The sequence below is a fragment of the Eutrigla gurnardus genome, assembly GCF_963514095.1.
Source record: "Eutrigla gurnardus genome assembly, chromosome: 3".
NCBI classification, from domain to species: Eukaryota; Metazoa; Chordata; class Actinopteri; order Perciformes; family Triglidae; genus Eutrigla; species Eutrigla gurnardus.
In genome coordinates, this window is record NC_139917.1 from 17,480,983 (window position 1) to 17,495,837 (window position 14,855).

Sequence of the window (14,855 nt, forward strand, 5' to 3'; positions counted from 1 at the left end):
AGAGTGTGTCTGCACGAGTGTGTGACCTGCCTCAAACACCTGAAGTAGAAAAAAAGCAGGACTGTGTGTGTGTGTGTGTGTGTGTGTGTGTGTGTGTGTGTGTGTGTGCAGTGTGATTTTTTGCGTGTGTGCAGAGCAGAGCATTGATACGTGACAAAAAACTCAGCAGGACTATTGCTTTGTAAACAAGACCAATCAGGGTGGCTCAAAAACAGTTCCGACACCCAACAATCACAAACGCTTACTGCTGTGTGTGTGTGTGTGTGTGTGTGTGTGTGTGTGTGTGTGTGTGTGTGTGTGTGTGTGTGTGTGTGTGTGACTGTGCGTGCAAGGGAGTGAAACACAGGAGATGTAAGAGATAGATGTGTTAGTTACAGTGAATCAGATCTGGTAGGTGTGTATGACAGCTTCAAAGCAAAAATCACAGATGGACGTGAAGGAGGAACACTATTACAACAGTGAACAGGAAAAAGACACAACTAGACTCAGAGCTCCACGCGGTCAAAGATGTCATGATGTTGCGGCGTCAGTGTCAGAACAGGAGATCTGAGATGAACGGCTTCATTAAGATATTAACTTCCATCCAACCAGAGAAAATATGAAGGGAAATCAATGATTGAGTGGATACAGACATGGTGGATGCTGAGAGCCGAGTATGCACACACACACACACACTGGCTGACAAAGGGAAGAGCAGCTGATCCTCAGTCAGCAGAGGATTTCTTCACCCACACAGTTTACTGGTATAAAGAGCATCTAGATCAATACTCATTATTTTACAACGTGTTAATCTGGATCATCTGGGAAGAAGCAAGATGAATCTGCAGAAAATATACTGGCTCAACCCCATCCATCCTTCACTTGTGTCATACACCAATCATAACAAGAGTATTGCCTGTAAACATGCAATAGTCATGTTTCTACAGTACATTTAAATGTTACACGTAACGGTTGGTTAGCCAGTTTAATATCACACATCAGGACGTCTGATATAGTCAACTGAATTTAGCTCTAAATCAGTGGATTTCTAAATGAGGAGAGACTTCTTAGCAAACTGGAGCACATTATTATTTAACCTTCATTATCCTGTCATACATACCCAATTATGGAGCTATTAAACAAGGAATAAGTGTACAAACGGATGCAATTTGGGGGTGGCTGGAGCCGATCCCAGCTGACATGTGGGCGAAGGCAGAGTACACTGTGGACAGGTTGCTGGTCTATCACAATCACCAAAGCCAGCTAATCACAAGATTTATGAAAGATGTAGTTATTGTAAGTCGCTTTGGATAAAAGCGTCTGCTAAACGCCCTAAATGTAATACAGCGATGGTGCCCTTTGAATAAATAGCACAGCTAATGGAAGGGGAGGAGAGTGGCGCTGTGAAATAGGCGGCCAATGGAGTCAGAGTCGCTGCAACACAATGCAGCATGAGTTGGCCACTCAAATATGTGTAACTGCTCATTCCTGATAAATGACTTTGAATATGAACAGTGATTCATACCATTTACGTTGTGACTATTAAATCAATGAGATAACTTTACAGTTGTAAAATCCCTCTTCATAGAATTATACACAACCGTACCGTGTGCTGTCACCTCATAGGACTTCTATAACTCAAAGCAGTATGTCCTTAGCAACAAGGACCTCTCGTGCCTTTCAAACGCCTGAAAACAGCTGAGCTTCTAGCTCAAATTACCCATGTATGGCAGCAGCATACACAGTGGAGGAATGGCCGTGAGCTGGAAGGCATCGCTGGCTGTGGCTATATAATCGGTTTGATGCTGGCCATGTGGTCTACACTATTCAGTACTTCTGCCCATCTTCATGTTTTTGCAGAGTGACAGAACCAACAGCATTTGGTTCAAACTGTCTGAGCCAGTCAAGGAACTGTATTTTTAAGACTTAATGCATCATAATGCACACTGCACATCTCTGCTATTGATTGGTGGGATAATTAATGCCCTTGTATGTATCAGATGCATACAGAGTCTGAGAGGTGTCATGAAAAAAAATCTTCACATTTAATATGACATTGAATCAAGAGCATTAATCGTCTCATTTGTGCGCATTAATTCATAAATCACGAGCACACATTCGTTTTCTCCATAACACCTGCTGAGCTCTGTAGGCTTTGGAAGTCTAGTTTCTTACCTCCAGAGGAGCGGATTCATTTTGAGTCACTACGAGGTGTCGTTGGTCTTGTATTGTCAACCTGGATGTTAAAACTGTGGGATGAATGTCTCGGGACTCCTGTGTGTGTCTGCATGTTTGTGTCGTGGGGGTCGTAGCGACAGCGGAGGTCACTGCACAGTGGAGGTCCAACCTTAATCAGCCTCTTAATCCACCGTCCGTAGAATCCACAGCATATTGATCCGGCCCCGACAATCGCTCCGCACACTGATGTCCATGGAGACGGTCGGCCGTGCTGCTGAGGCTGATCGTTCGGCTGATCTGGGTGAAATTGTTCTTTGGGATGTGACTGAGCAGGTTAAAACGACAGTCACAATACATTCTCAAGTGGAATTAAGGACTACTTAATCCTGTCAAGTAGCAAGGACATTAAAATCCATTTCAGGCATTCAGCTGACACTGAGACGTTTCTAAAAGGTGGATTAAAATATAATATCTCAAAGTGTTCCACCTTCCTTCCTCTGTCATACATGCTCCTTTACACTTGTTCCCCAAATTCGGCAGATACCAAATAAAATCCACTTCCTCTAACTAATAATGGTTCTTCCTTTTTCCAACTCCCTGTTCGCTCATTTGGTCAGAGTCGACTTATCCTGGAAACCATCCAGGATAGTAAACACATTCCACTGACTCCACTGATTTAGAGATGCACCTCTATTGAATGTATTTTGTCCTTGTTACATGACTAAAGAACCAGAGATATCATCGTTCACCTTGTCAAAACCTGGATCCTACATTACCCACAATGCAGCTCGACCACCGACAGTTCAGGTGGAGATTGGGGCGCCTTACGTCGGTTGCGAATAATGTGACCTTGAGCTGCGAGCCCATTAACGTTGCCGCCACTCAACCTTGCTTCCAATTTCTTCCCAGTGACAACTTTTTTTATTTTTTTTAGCGTTGCAGCATTGAACTGCGACCAAGGTCGATTATTACTATTTCTCTTGTGAATTTGTGATTCATTGAGGTTTCATATTCGTAAAACTTTCCTTGAGCTGAATAAGATTTCTGTGTGTCAGCCGAACAGGAACTTGTGGGTGGGGTCAACGGGAGAAAAGCTACTGTGCATGTTAAGTGGGCTGCAAGAGACTGGATCTCTGGAGAAAATTGTGTGCGCACTTTAATTGTTTTGTTATTCCAATACGCAGAATGTTAGCTCTTTGACATTCCAACCCACACAATGGATGTCGAGAGGTTTAAGATCAACTGTGTCCAAGTGTTGGACCAACTGACTGACACTGCCATCATCATCATCATCATCATCACCACCACCACCATCATCATCAGCAGCATCATCATCACCACCACCATCATCATCATCATCATCATCATCAGCAGCATCATCATCATCATCAGCAGCAGCAGCATCATCATCATCGTAAATCATCAATTCCTCACTGCTGCACATGTAATTGGTTCCTCTCTCTGTTTAGTACTGTCACTTTTCTTATGATAAAAGAACGTTTAATTATTTTTTGCTACTTGGCAAATTAAATCTAATTAAAAGTTTTAAATGACTCTGCCACATCATCTCTGTTTTGTTCTGAATCCCCCGTTGTACCTCAAACAGCTGAGCGTGCTGAAAACTTTATAACGTTTTAATGAATTGTGAATCCACCACTCATTAATCACTGCCGACATTCGCTCGTCGACATGACGGATGGCAATTTGGTGGTGGATTGGACTACCGATCAGGATGAACTTCAGCTGTCCCGTATAGCGTAGTACAACGGTCGTCTCGACAACAGGCGTCATGGCGACAGTCGAGCAGCATGACGAAAACATTAGTTGGATGTCGGCGAAAGATAAATAGGGGTAAGTGATATCCTAGAGGGGAAATGTTCACCCGTCTAATTATAAGTACTGTCTATACAAGCACTTCTGTTATCTACCACAAAGAATGCAGACGTACATGTGACCCAGACAAAACCTCCCTCAGTGGAGCTCAGGAGGACATCGCTGGTCTGCCAGCGGGATGTTGGCACTGACAAGTCTGGACGTATCCTCAGTAAGGTCTTTCATTCCTTAAATCATGTGTGTGTGTGTGTGTCTGAGAGATAGAGTGCACTTTCAAAAAGTGCATGTGCTTCATCGTATCATTTTAGATATGAGATCTTTTTTACTGCTCCATTTTTTTGTGGAGTGATCAATGAGTCAACGGAGTAGCAGTGACGGCAGATCTGTCTATGATGTCAAAATGTATTGTTTGACTCACAGACATCACAGACCTCATCTATATTGCTTCCCCTCATATATCCCCCCCTTCTGTGTTCCCTCCCAGCCGTTTACAGTAGATCACATTAGCGCTTCATGTATAATTGATCAGCTCAGAGGCAGCGGATAGCTCACCAGCATACCTTGCTCTGCTCCTAGCATGTCTTTGGTCCGTTTGTAGCACATATTCGCACGTTTGCAGCACATACACACATTCGCAGAAAGCACTTACTCCTCTGCCCCTCTAGGCGAAGCACGAGTTCTTGAATGGATGTTATTTTGTACAGTTATAAAAATCTTGTGGATTTTCTTTGAGTTTTCTTTGTCTTGGCAATTCATTAATTGTTCGACATAATAATGGCACCACAACGAATTTAAAAGTGGGGGTGCAAAAAAAAAAAAGAGCTGGTTTCATGTTATACATTAAATATTGAAAATCCTTTTCCACCACATCATCTTGTCTTGAGTCTTTTTTTTCATGTGATTTCACCCCCAAAAATAAATAAAGCATGATTCACCGCAACATTGGTCTGACTGCATTTGGAAGGAACCTCACACCTAAGTAGATAAGATAAGATAGCTTATAGGCTACTGTTAATAACATATAAGCACACAGTGATATGACAATATTGTGTTTATTGAATCGATTAACAATGACATCTCATTCTCTCAAACTGTATACTCTGACATGTACATTAGTCTTTGGATCATTGTTTACACATTTGTCCAAGTAGCATTCGTTTGTAGCCCTACGAACGCAGCTAGCACAAAGCTTAGCAGCTATGCTAGCAACTGCTTTCCGCGTTGATCAACATTGACCGCAGCCTAGTGTAGGGATGTAGTAGTGTATCCAAGATCTGTAGTCCCCCACACACAAGTTTCAAGAACAAATACAAATAAAGGTAGCGTAAAGCTTCAGTGTCATAGCCTTTTTGGTCGTAGGATAACCCTTTTCCTGGACCTGGTTTGCGGGCGAAGTATCCGATTGGCTGAGCATGACACCATGACCAAGAGGCCAGACTAGAGCAGATGTAATTAAAGCTCTGTAAATAGATCTAGTTCATGCTGCAATCACTGCGATGCTGTGGCGTGGTCAACAACACATTTTTGTTTTTTCCCTGTGAAAAGTGCAACTTCAAGGCACTTAATATCATGTCCCATCATGTCATCTCCCCCTGGTGGCTGGCTGTACGTTTAGGAAGTGCTATTTTTGATAGGCAGCAGAGGTTTTCGATGAGCAGAGGCACGGGTTTTAAATATCAGTGTCCCAGTCGGTCATGTTCCTTCAATTGTGGCAAGCCAAATGTGTGATTGTGATTAATATTATTCGAGCAGCCCTGATCTGATGATGGCGCTCATGTCAAGGGGATCATCCTCCATTAATGTCTGCACAACATGTCCCGACGATGCAGGAGGAGATGTTTCAGCCATCATCCCCAGAGCCATGCTGCCAGCTAAAAGGTATCATGGCAACAGTGCAGCTTCCAAGTGGGGAATCAAAGGAATGTCAAGGGTGAGGGTGAGGAGTCTCGCACACTCACACTCACACACACACACACACACACATATAATGCGCTGATGGGCAGTGGGAGAGGTTCAATTTTACGCTTCTAGACAGATAGTGAGAAAATATATGGGAGATTCAGAATGGGGCGATTGAAGAGTCAGTATTTCAGGAGGAATGGGAGTGTGAAGGGGAAGAGATGTAGTGGTAGATACAAGGATGGATGAACAGCGTGAGCAGCTGAAATAAAAGGGAAGGGGAGGAAGAGTGACGTGCCGCAGAACCAGAAAGAAAGTGTTTAACCGACTCCCTTATTGGACAGGGTGTGTAAAAAGGAAGTGTTATTACCATGAATGGGTGACACGACTAAGATAAGAGATTAAGATGCAGGCCAGGGTCAGAGAGAGAGAGAACGAGGGCGTGATGGAGTGAGGGCGGACGGCCGTACTTAATGAATGCAAAGGAATCATTCATGGTTTTCAATTTCACCGTAGGTTGGAGAAAGTCACAGAGCAGAAATTAGATTCATCCAGATAGTCGTCCATGAAAACACGCACAGAGGCATCGCAGCAACACGCCTTCACGTTTGAAACGACTGTCTGTTGTAGAGCTCTTTATGGCTTTGATCTAGCAAGGCTGTGTGCCATACGTCTGTGTGTCCGTAGTTTTAAAGAGATCATCCTTTTTTAGTCCCCTGTCAGTAAAGGCCGGGTGATATGGAGAAAATCTAATATCACAATATTTTTTGTGGGTTGACTATTGGGGATTTGACTATATATTAACACAATTATGTTTTTTCATGAATAATCATGAGTAATGTGGATTTAATGGCTAACTGGGTGAAGGCAAAGAATAGACCAGCTCAGTTAAATTCAGAAAATGACATCACTTAACTGTAATGCAGCCTTTCCAACCAGGAAAAGACAACACTTTACCGATATATTGCCCAGCCCTAGCCGTTAGTATGGGACCGCTCTCGCTACCACTTTGTTGAGTTTAAGTTACTCTTCTGATTTGCAAAATGATGATTTTGCTCTGATCACGTCTTTTATGATTCCCGGTGTAAAATGGTAAACGTCCATTCATTTCTTGTACGAGCCTTTCATAATCACCAGGAAAATCACCCTTTCTCTGTGTGTTTCTTTGCGTTAACTGCATGTTAACAACACTCTTCTATTTTACTCGTTTAAGAGCAGGAGACCGAAAATTGCCTCACCTTCAACTCCACTGTGTCCGCAAAGAAAAGCCTAGCAATTTAAAACATCTGTACGCCTCACGTCCTGCTGCCCTGCAGTCCTTTCCTGGATTAATGAGCCACAAGGGGCGTCTCACGTTGATGACATCAGCATCAGACCGAGATTAGTTAATGTGATTTTCGCTGACACATAAAATGTCTCTGTTTAACCAGGCATAAGCAATCTGCTCCTAATGTGATCTGAATATGTGTGTGTGTGTGTTGTAATACGTGTGTGTGTGTGAGAGAGACCACATCATGCGTCAGAAGCCTGCCCTGGTCAATGTTGATTAAATAAACAATTGTGTTGATAGGGCAGACTTTCTCCCCACACGCATGCATGAGAAGAAAAACCCCACACACACGCCCTCAACATGCAACACGGCAGCACCACTTTGCTTTGAGACGGATAATGTGGTGTCTTGGAAAGGACAGCGATAATGTAAAACGATGGGCTCTCCAATGTCCTTCTAGATCCCCAAATGTCCTCATGCTGAAGTTTGGAAAGTCCTGAGTTTTACAACAACGAGCAGGATTCAAAAAGTGTCTTTGCAGATATGTAAATAACCGATGCATCTTTGCCTGCATGTATGTGTGTGCACATTTACTGTACCATCAGTGTGCAGGAGAGAGAGACTAATGTGAGGCTCCTTGTGTAATAACTCGCCCCGTCCCTCAGCCCACCCTAATGAATAAATAATAGAGAGATCAAATAAATCAGTCTACAAAAGAAAATATACAGCACATTAAATATGCAGGACTTGCCTTTACACAAACCTCCTTCTCTCTCTGAGGGTGTTAACAATGGTCAGAAGTTTTTTAATTCCCACAAGAAGCACAAACAATCCTGTCGGGATTTTATACGACCTCTGTTTTGTACAATTCTCAAAGTCTTCTTTGCTTCTGTGTGCAATTAACGGGTCAGATTGTGTGATAACCTGTCCAGGTGTCACCTTCTGTTTTCCTGTAAAAACACCTCTCCAAAGCACTTCTGATGATTCTCCACAGGAACATCGAAGCTGCGAGATTGGAAGCATTTCTCGACCTGAGCCGGCGGCTATAGCTAACGGGGTTATGGCGCTCAAAGCACAAACTGCGGCAAATATCCTGACAGAGCAAACCGCGTTAACCTGAGCGCGGGCTCTAAGCCTCCACCATGCACATGCACCACCATGCACTCAAAGCATGCAGCCAGCACGGCTACGTAAACAACAGCTGTTGAATGGATTGCTGCGAGATTTGGTGAAGACGTCGATGTTCCCTTCAGGATGGATATTTTCATCCAGCGCCATCATGAGGTCAAAATGTTTCCAATAGTTTCATATAACAACAGTAGTTAAAGGTTGGGTCGCAGAACGCCAAAAGAGTGCTCGAGATGATCGGCAGAGTGTGCAGGAAGGAAGGAATCAGGAAGTAAGCAGTGACAGACAGGCAGGTCGTCCAATTAGTTTCTTCCTGAGAAGAATTAGTTACAGTCCTGCCATGGCAACAGATGACAATTTGGAGGATTTCAAGTAATATAATTGAAAGTGTATCTGAATAGAATCCCAGTGCACATTGTAAACATTATACCTGCTCAGCATCAGCAGCTTTGCATGGTGAGCATTTTGGTACAGCCCAAGAGCCGCTTGCATGGCTGTCGAATGTTACAAATGTCCAACTCTCGTGGCGATTTTTATACTCCTGCCTTATAATTGGCTACGTCATGGCCGTTGTTTCACATGTGTTTTTGAGGCTGCAATCAGTTTTCACCTACTCCTCATCGGCTCCATCCACAGCCTCAATCTCAGACTCAAAGAATTTACAACATGGTAGAAATCAACCAAAAAAAACATACCTGTATCAAAGTGTAACTGTGCTGTCCTTTCTTTTTTTTTAACAAAGAAATAACGAGGACCAAATCGGTGCAACACACTGCATCGGCGAGCATCGCATCGTTAGATGTGCCGCCGACAGCACACGGAAGAAGCCAGTTACAGTAGCATGTCATTATATGGAGTGAGTGTGAAAAAGATGCTGCTTTTCTGGAGATGTGGTTGACAATGGGAAATAGGACAGCCATGGACCAAAGGTCGTAGGTCAAAGCGAACAACACTTGCGACTTGTCTTGTTTTACAATGTCCCTCTGACTTTGTCGGTTAAATGGTTGCAAAACAATCATTACTCAGTGATACCTCAAGCTTTTTGTGTCAGGAATTCGAAGTTAATGGAAAAGAGACATTAGTTGACTCCGTCTTTCATGTTTGAAACCCAACGTCTGCGAATCAATATCTACCCTCTGTAAATGTGTGTCCGCCGACCCATCCTGAGTCTGACCAAGCAAATCAAATCTCCGGCCATCATACCATTACAAAAGAGTGGTCTGATGTCTGAGGAAACCACGGCAGCCCTCGGGCAGGACAACTTAGGATATTACTCCTTGGAGAGTGAGCAAAACCACAGAAGGAGGCAAAAGGACACGGAAGGAGGAAGTAAGAGAGGTAAGTCAGCAAGCAACAATTGGGTTTTTTTGTTGTTTTTTTTGCAAACCAGGTGTACCAGAGCGCCATCTGGAATTTGAGACTAACTGGGATAAATGCATTTATTCACTATGGCCAATCACACCAGCCTCTGTCAAAGCCGTTTTAAGCCGAAGCCAATTCTCAAATAGCCCAGAATGAGAGTCCAGGCCAACTTCTCTGAGGGGAAAACCTGCCAATGCATAATATATATAAAAAAATACAGAGACCCTGAATACACCGTCTGTGATTACAGAAAGCCTTAGCGGGCATGTGTGCAACAGTTGTATTTTGTTCCGTTTTCACAGAGACGCAAGCAATGCTTCTTTTCATTATCAGTTCATCTGCTGATTGTCTCCTTGATTAACTGCTTCCCACAGATACAGCGACGTGCTCAGACTGCTTGTTTTATGCGACAGTCGGTCCAAAACTTTCCGTTTCTTATCATAAATTACAACGCAGCAAATCAGCACATTCAGATTGATAATAAACTCCGTGATCACAGAATAATATTTGTATGATCTTGATGTAATAAGATCAGCCGAGTGCACGCGTTCAGCCGCTTATGTAACATTACTTCATGTCTAAGGTGGCCTCTATAGGTTACTCTACACAACTCCCTTGTGAGGACTGCAGGGCCACTCTCGGCCCCTCAAGGCGGATTACAGGAACTTGGGCTGCAGCTGCATTGCATGCTCACATAATTCTTCTGTGCAGATGTCAAATGCAAGTAGCAAAAATAACCTTCAGAGACATCTGCTGATTCAAGATGATTACCCGGCATCTTTCATAGTGATAACAAGACATTTCGGGATAAAGAGACAGGAAATTTATTTGCTGGGATTACAAAATATTTTCTTGCAGTTTGTTGCGTTGAGACAAAGTAATCACTCAGCAATCACTCAGCAATCGAGCAAAAACGAATGTTTAAACCTCATCATGTGACCAGCTTTCTGAAGGTCTTCATATAGCCACAAAATACCAAAGTCATATAAGCATCTGTGTTTGTGGCATGTGGTATGCAGGGAAACAAGAAACACAGAGAGCAATGAGAGAGGGGGCAATAGAAGAAATATTGATCATACTCCACACTCATAAGTCAATTTAAAGTGATCATAAACCTCTCACCTCGAGCAAAGAGGCTGTAACACACAACACTGATGCTTTATATCATGTCATCCAACGTCTCAAAACGCATATGCAGTAAACGTGTGGTGGAATTCTCTGGTGTCTCCCGCACCAGAAAGCAACTAACAGACAGAAAGACGAATTGAAACATTAGTAGTGCTTATGTGATGGCAGGTGGATGAATCGTGTTGGGGAAAGTCCGTGTACTGAATAATGGCTCGTGACGAGGACAACAGATTAATCTATAGACGTTCGAGAGATTGGTTCGCTGCCCATGTCCATGTTGTTTGCTGAAAGAGGAAACTGTTTCTTTTATAAGTTCTCTAATTCCCTCTTCGCGATAAGACGACCACGCGCGCACTCACGCGCCATATCTCCTTTAGGCACTCCAAAAAGTTGAGGCTGTGCTTTTCTCCAAAATAAAAGCGTTTGAGTCATATTGGGAAGAATTAAGGGGAGAATCACGTCCCTGCAATAGTTAAGTTACAGCAGCAAGTATCCCACAACCTGCCGTCTAGGGTTAAGAGAGAGTAAGAGATGAACAGAGCAACGACAAAGAATAAAGAATACGAGTTTTACCTAAGCGTGCGGACCTCCTCGTGCGCCCCCGGCACCCCCACACCGCCCGCTGCTCATCTCCTGGGCCGGCCCATCACCGCAGGTAGCTACAGTCCAGCACGCATCACCGTGTCCGAAGGCACAGAGGAAGAATGAAGGAAGATGAACAACCAAAAAGAGAAGAAAAATAGGACTTGTAAGTTCCTTAACTTTTTTCTTGTCCAATTAGCCTTTTGACCAGGTTCGCTTTTGTTTCTCTGTGGATTTCTATAAATCACTTTACTAAATGAAGTCCCGCTCGTGCTGCAGTGGACTGAAGTGCGACCGACTGAAAGAGGCTGAACGGTCCGCTGTCGGCGCTCTGCGCTCACGACTTCTGTCAAACTAGCCAGAATCATAAGGGGGACTTCCGGTGGAAACTTTCAAAATACAACGCCAAAGGGAGACTGTGCTGCATGTTCTGTAGACAAAGTACATTCAAATAGGTGTGTGTGTGTGTGTGTGTGTGTGTGTGTGTGTGTGTGTTACGTCATTAAATGTTGAATTATTTTTTCAATTTTATTTTTTTCAATTTTGAATATTCATCATATTTGGGGATCATATAGGCCTACTGTAAAATAGAACTGAATTCGCTGAAGGTCTGCAAGAATGCAGCTATATAAAAGTAGTATTGAATCAATGAAAAATAAAATACCTCCATTTGAGAATTTTTTTTTTTAATTACTGTAAAATACATGAAATATAAATGAGCCTGAAAGTATTGCAGGAATGCACATAAATAGATCCGAGGTTCATGTATTTATGTAGGCCTGATATACAATGTGCCTGGGTGTTAACATTTTCAAGGCTGTATATGTTTAGTTGTACTGTAAACATGTAGACATTATTGCCAGCATTTCTATAGCACATGTATGAATGGGGAAAACAGTAATGTGAACAATATGAGGACGGCACAAACCAGGAAGAGAAAACAAGTTGAATGTAAATACAGGGGGAAGATAGAAAAAACGTCAGCTCGTTAAATTGGTCTTAAATTAAGGACACTGTCATTCTTAGCTCCTTAATAGACCAGGGGTAATAAAACATCTTCATCATAGATCATGATGACAGACAAAACAACATTGTATGTTATGATTGCGCCCTTTTGTCTTTATTTTGAAATACCGCTATTTGAGCTTCCGGTAAGATTATTCTAAGTGCTGTTAGTTTGTTGCAGGTTACCAGCCGGTGTCCATAATAGAATGTACATCTTTTATTGAATATTGTTTCCTGTCTGTCTCTGTGGCAGACAGTGTTGGCTTCACAGTGCAAAATGTATTTTGTTGTATATAGGAACTGCTTTTAGTAGGTGTTTATTTTGGATATTTATTGGCATGTTGATGAACTAGATGCCACACTGAACACAGTATGGGGAGAGGTGGGAGGAGGAGCAGACCTGCCATTCTCCACCTGTCCACCAGATACCCTCCCACCTATCCAGGTCACCTGACTCCCACACCCACCCTCTCTCCTGTTTACATTCCCAAATCCTCACCGGCTGACACACCTGCCTCACATATTCTCCTCCAGTGTGTGTAGTTCTTTCCCAGTTCGTCATGTTGCCAAGCCGTCCGTGCCTGTTTCATGGTTTCCTGCTCAACATATCCTTTGATTTCAGGATCACGTTTGGATCTGCTGACTGCCTTGACCTTCTGGATTCCTTCACTTGTTTGGACAGCTTCCCCGTTTGACTAAAGCCTTCTACATTAGTCCAGTTTAACCCATAATATTCTTTTTATTTTATTTTGGTGGGAGACTCAGCCTTGATCAGACTTGAAGAGGATCAAACCTTAATGAAGCAATATTAAATAAAAAATGTAGCACCAAAATCAGCATTCTAGAAAGCGTGTGACTTGTGAGGCTTATTTATTTATTTAATTATTTACATAATGCAGGACCTCATGCTGACCAGGCAATCACTGGCCGCCGTGGCCGAGAATCACAAAAAGCTTCAGGATTCTCTGAATCTCATTTTTGCCTGAACCTGAACCTGCACATGTGAATGAGAATCCATTAATCTGAGGCCTGGCTCAGCATTCTTAGATGAAATCTGATCTGAGGTCAGACGCCGCCTGGTCTCAATGCATGACGTTATTGTCTTTCCACCTCCTCCTCATTCTCTGCCATATTACAGATGGTCTTTATGAAAAATGCAATTCAATATGAGAGTGACCTCTGAACTGGAGCTTGCATGGCCACGTGTGGGCTTAACACAGAACAGAGCCTTTAAAGGATGAGCCTCAAACATGTCCGTCATTTACACACAAACTTGTGGAGTCAATTTACACATTTCCATTAAATAACTCCAGAATCTGAAAATGTCTTCATAGTTTGCTACTACATAGTCAGCTGACAGTAGTTTGTTGAACAGACAAATAATGAATCTAATAAATGATTAAATTACCATTAATAAAAAGTATAATTGATGTACTTTTATGGCCTGATGAGGAGAAAACAAAAGGCCCACTAAGATCAGAGCTGCTCTCCATGAAGAAAAGTAAACTTTTTCCAACTAACATTTATATGAATAGTTGCTTATTCATTAAGTGATCTTAACAAAACCGTCATTCTTTACTCCCGCTGTTAATATATTGACAGCCGCGATCTGAAGTTGGCAGCATTGCTTTGAGTTCATAAAGATGTATCTGAGCAATTAATTTGTAAACATTGTGCAGATGGCAAGAGCCGATATTCATTATGATGAGACTCCCTGTTACCATCTGCTCCATTGGATTAATGCGTTTTTCCTTTCCCTCACCAATTGTGACGAAACCCCTGTTAAATGTGGTGTTCTCTTATTCTGTGATTGTTTGTGTCTGTGTGTGTGTGTGTTTATGTGTATCTGTGTGTGTGTGTGTGTGTGTGTGTGTGTGTGTGTGTGTGTGTGTGTGTGTGTGTGTGTGTGTGTGTGTGTGTGCGTGTGTGTGTGTGTGTGTGTGTGTGTGTGTGTGTGTGTGTGTGTGTGTGTGTGTGTGTGTGATTAGACTTTAAAAAAGAAAAATAAACTTTCATCTTAGTCAAAGTCCCAGTGCTGTTTCTTAAAAGTCAATGTGCCAAATAAAAGTTTTCTGTCTGAAAATGGTTTCCAAACTTTCAAGCACTCCCAAGCTCTTAACTTGTGAGCGTCATTCATAACCCATCAAATATGAATAGTCGTGAAAAGAAAATACCAAATTCAGAAAAGAAGCAGAGTTTTAATGGTGATATTGTTTCCATATCCAGCCGATACATCTGGACACTTTTGCTTCTTGCCACAATTACATCTCTAATGTAAATGACTCTGGTTTGGTCTCCACCAACAACATGTATATAATGTAGTATATAAAGCTGAAGATGTGCAGGTAATAATTATCTCTGGATTTGTCCATTAAAATCTCCCCTTTCACAGTATTGACACAAAGACAAGATAAGCGACATCTACATTATGATACTCTCAGAACCCTCAATGAAATGAGTGTGCACCGCCGAAGCTCCTTATTCCCTCGAC

At 42.5% G+C, this 14,855-nt stretch overlaps 1 protein-coding gene across 1 annotated transcript in view; it reads right to left on the bottom strand.

Moving 5' to 3' along the window:
* The window catches only part of gcgrb (glucagon receptor b), a 37,809-nt gene extending 26,130 nt beyond the window's left edge, over positions 1–11,679 (bottom strand). Inside the window, exon 1 of the mRNA XM_084005984.1 lies at positions 11,351–11,679. The gene's annotated coding sequence lies outside the window, so the exon portion shown is untranslated. The remainder of the gene's footprint in view (positions 1–11,350) is intronic.
* Positions 11,680–14,855: the final 3,176 nt, after the last annotated feature.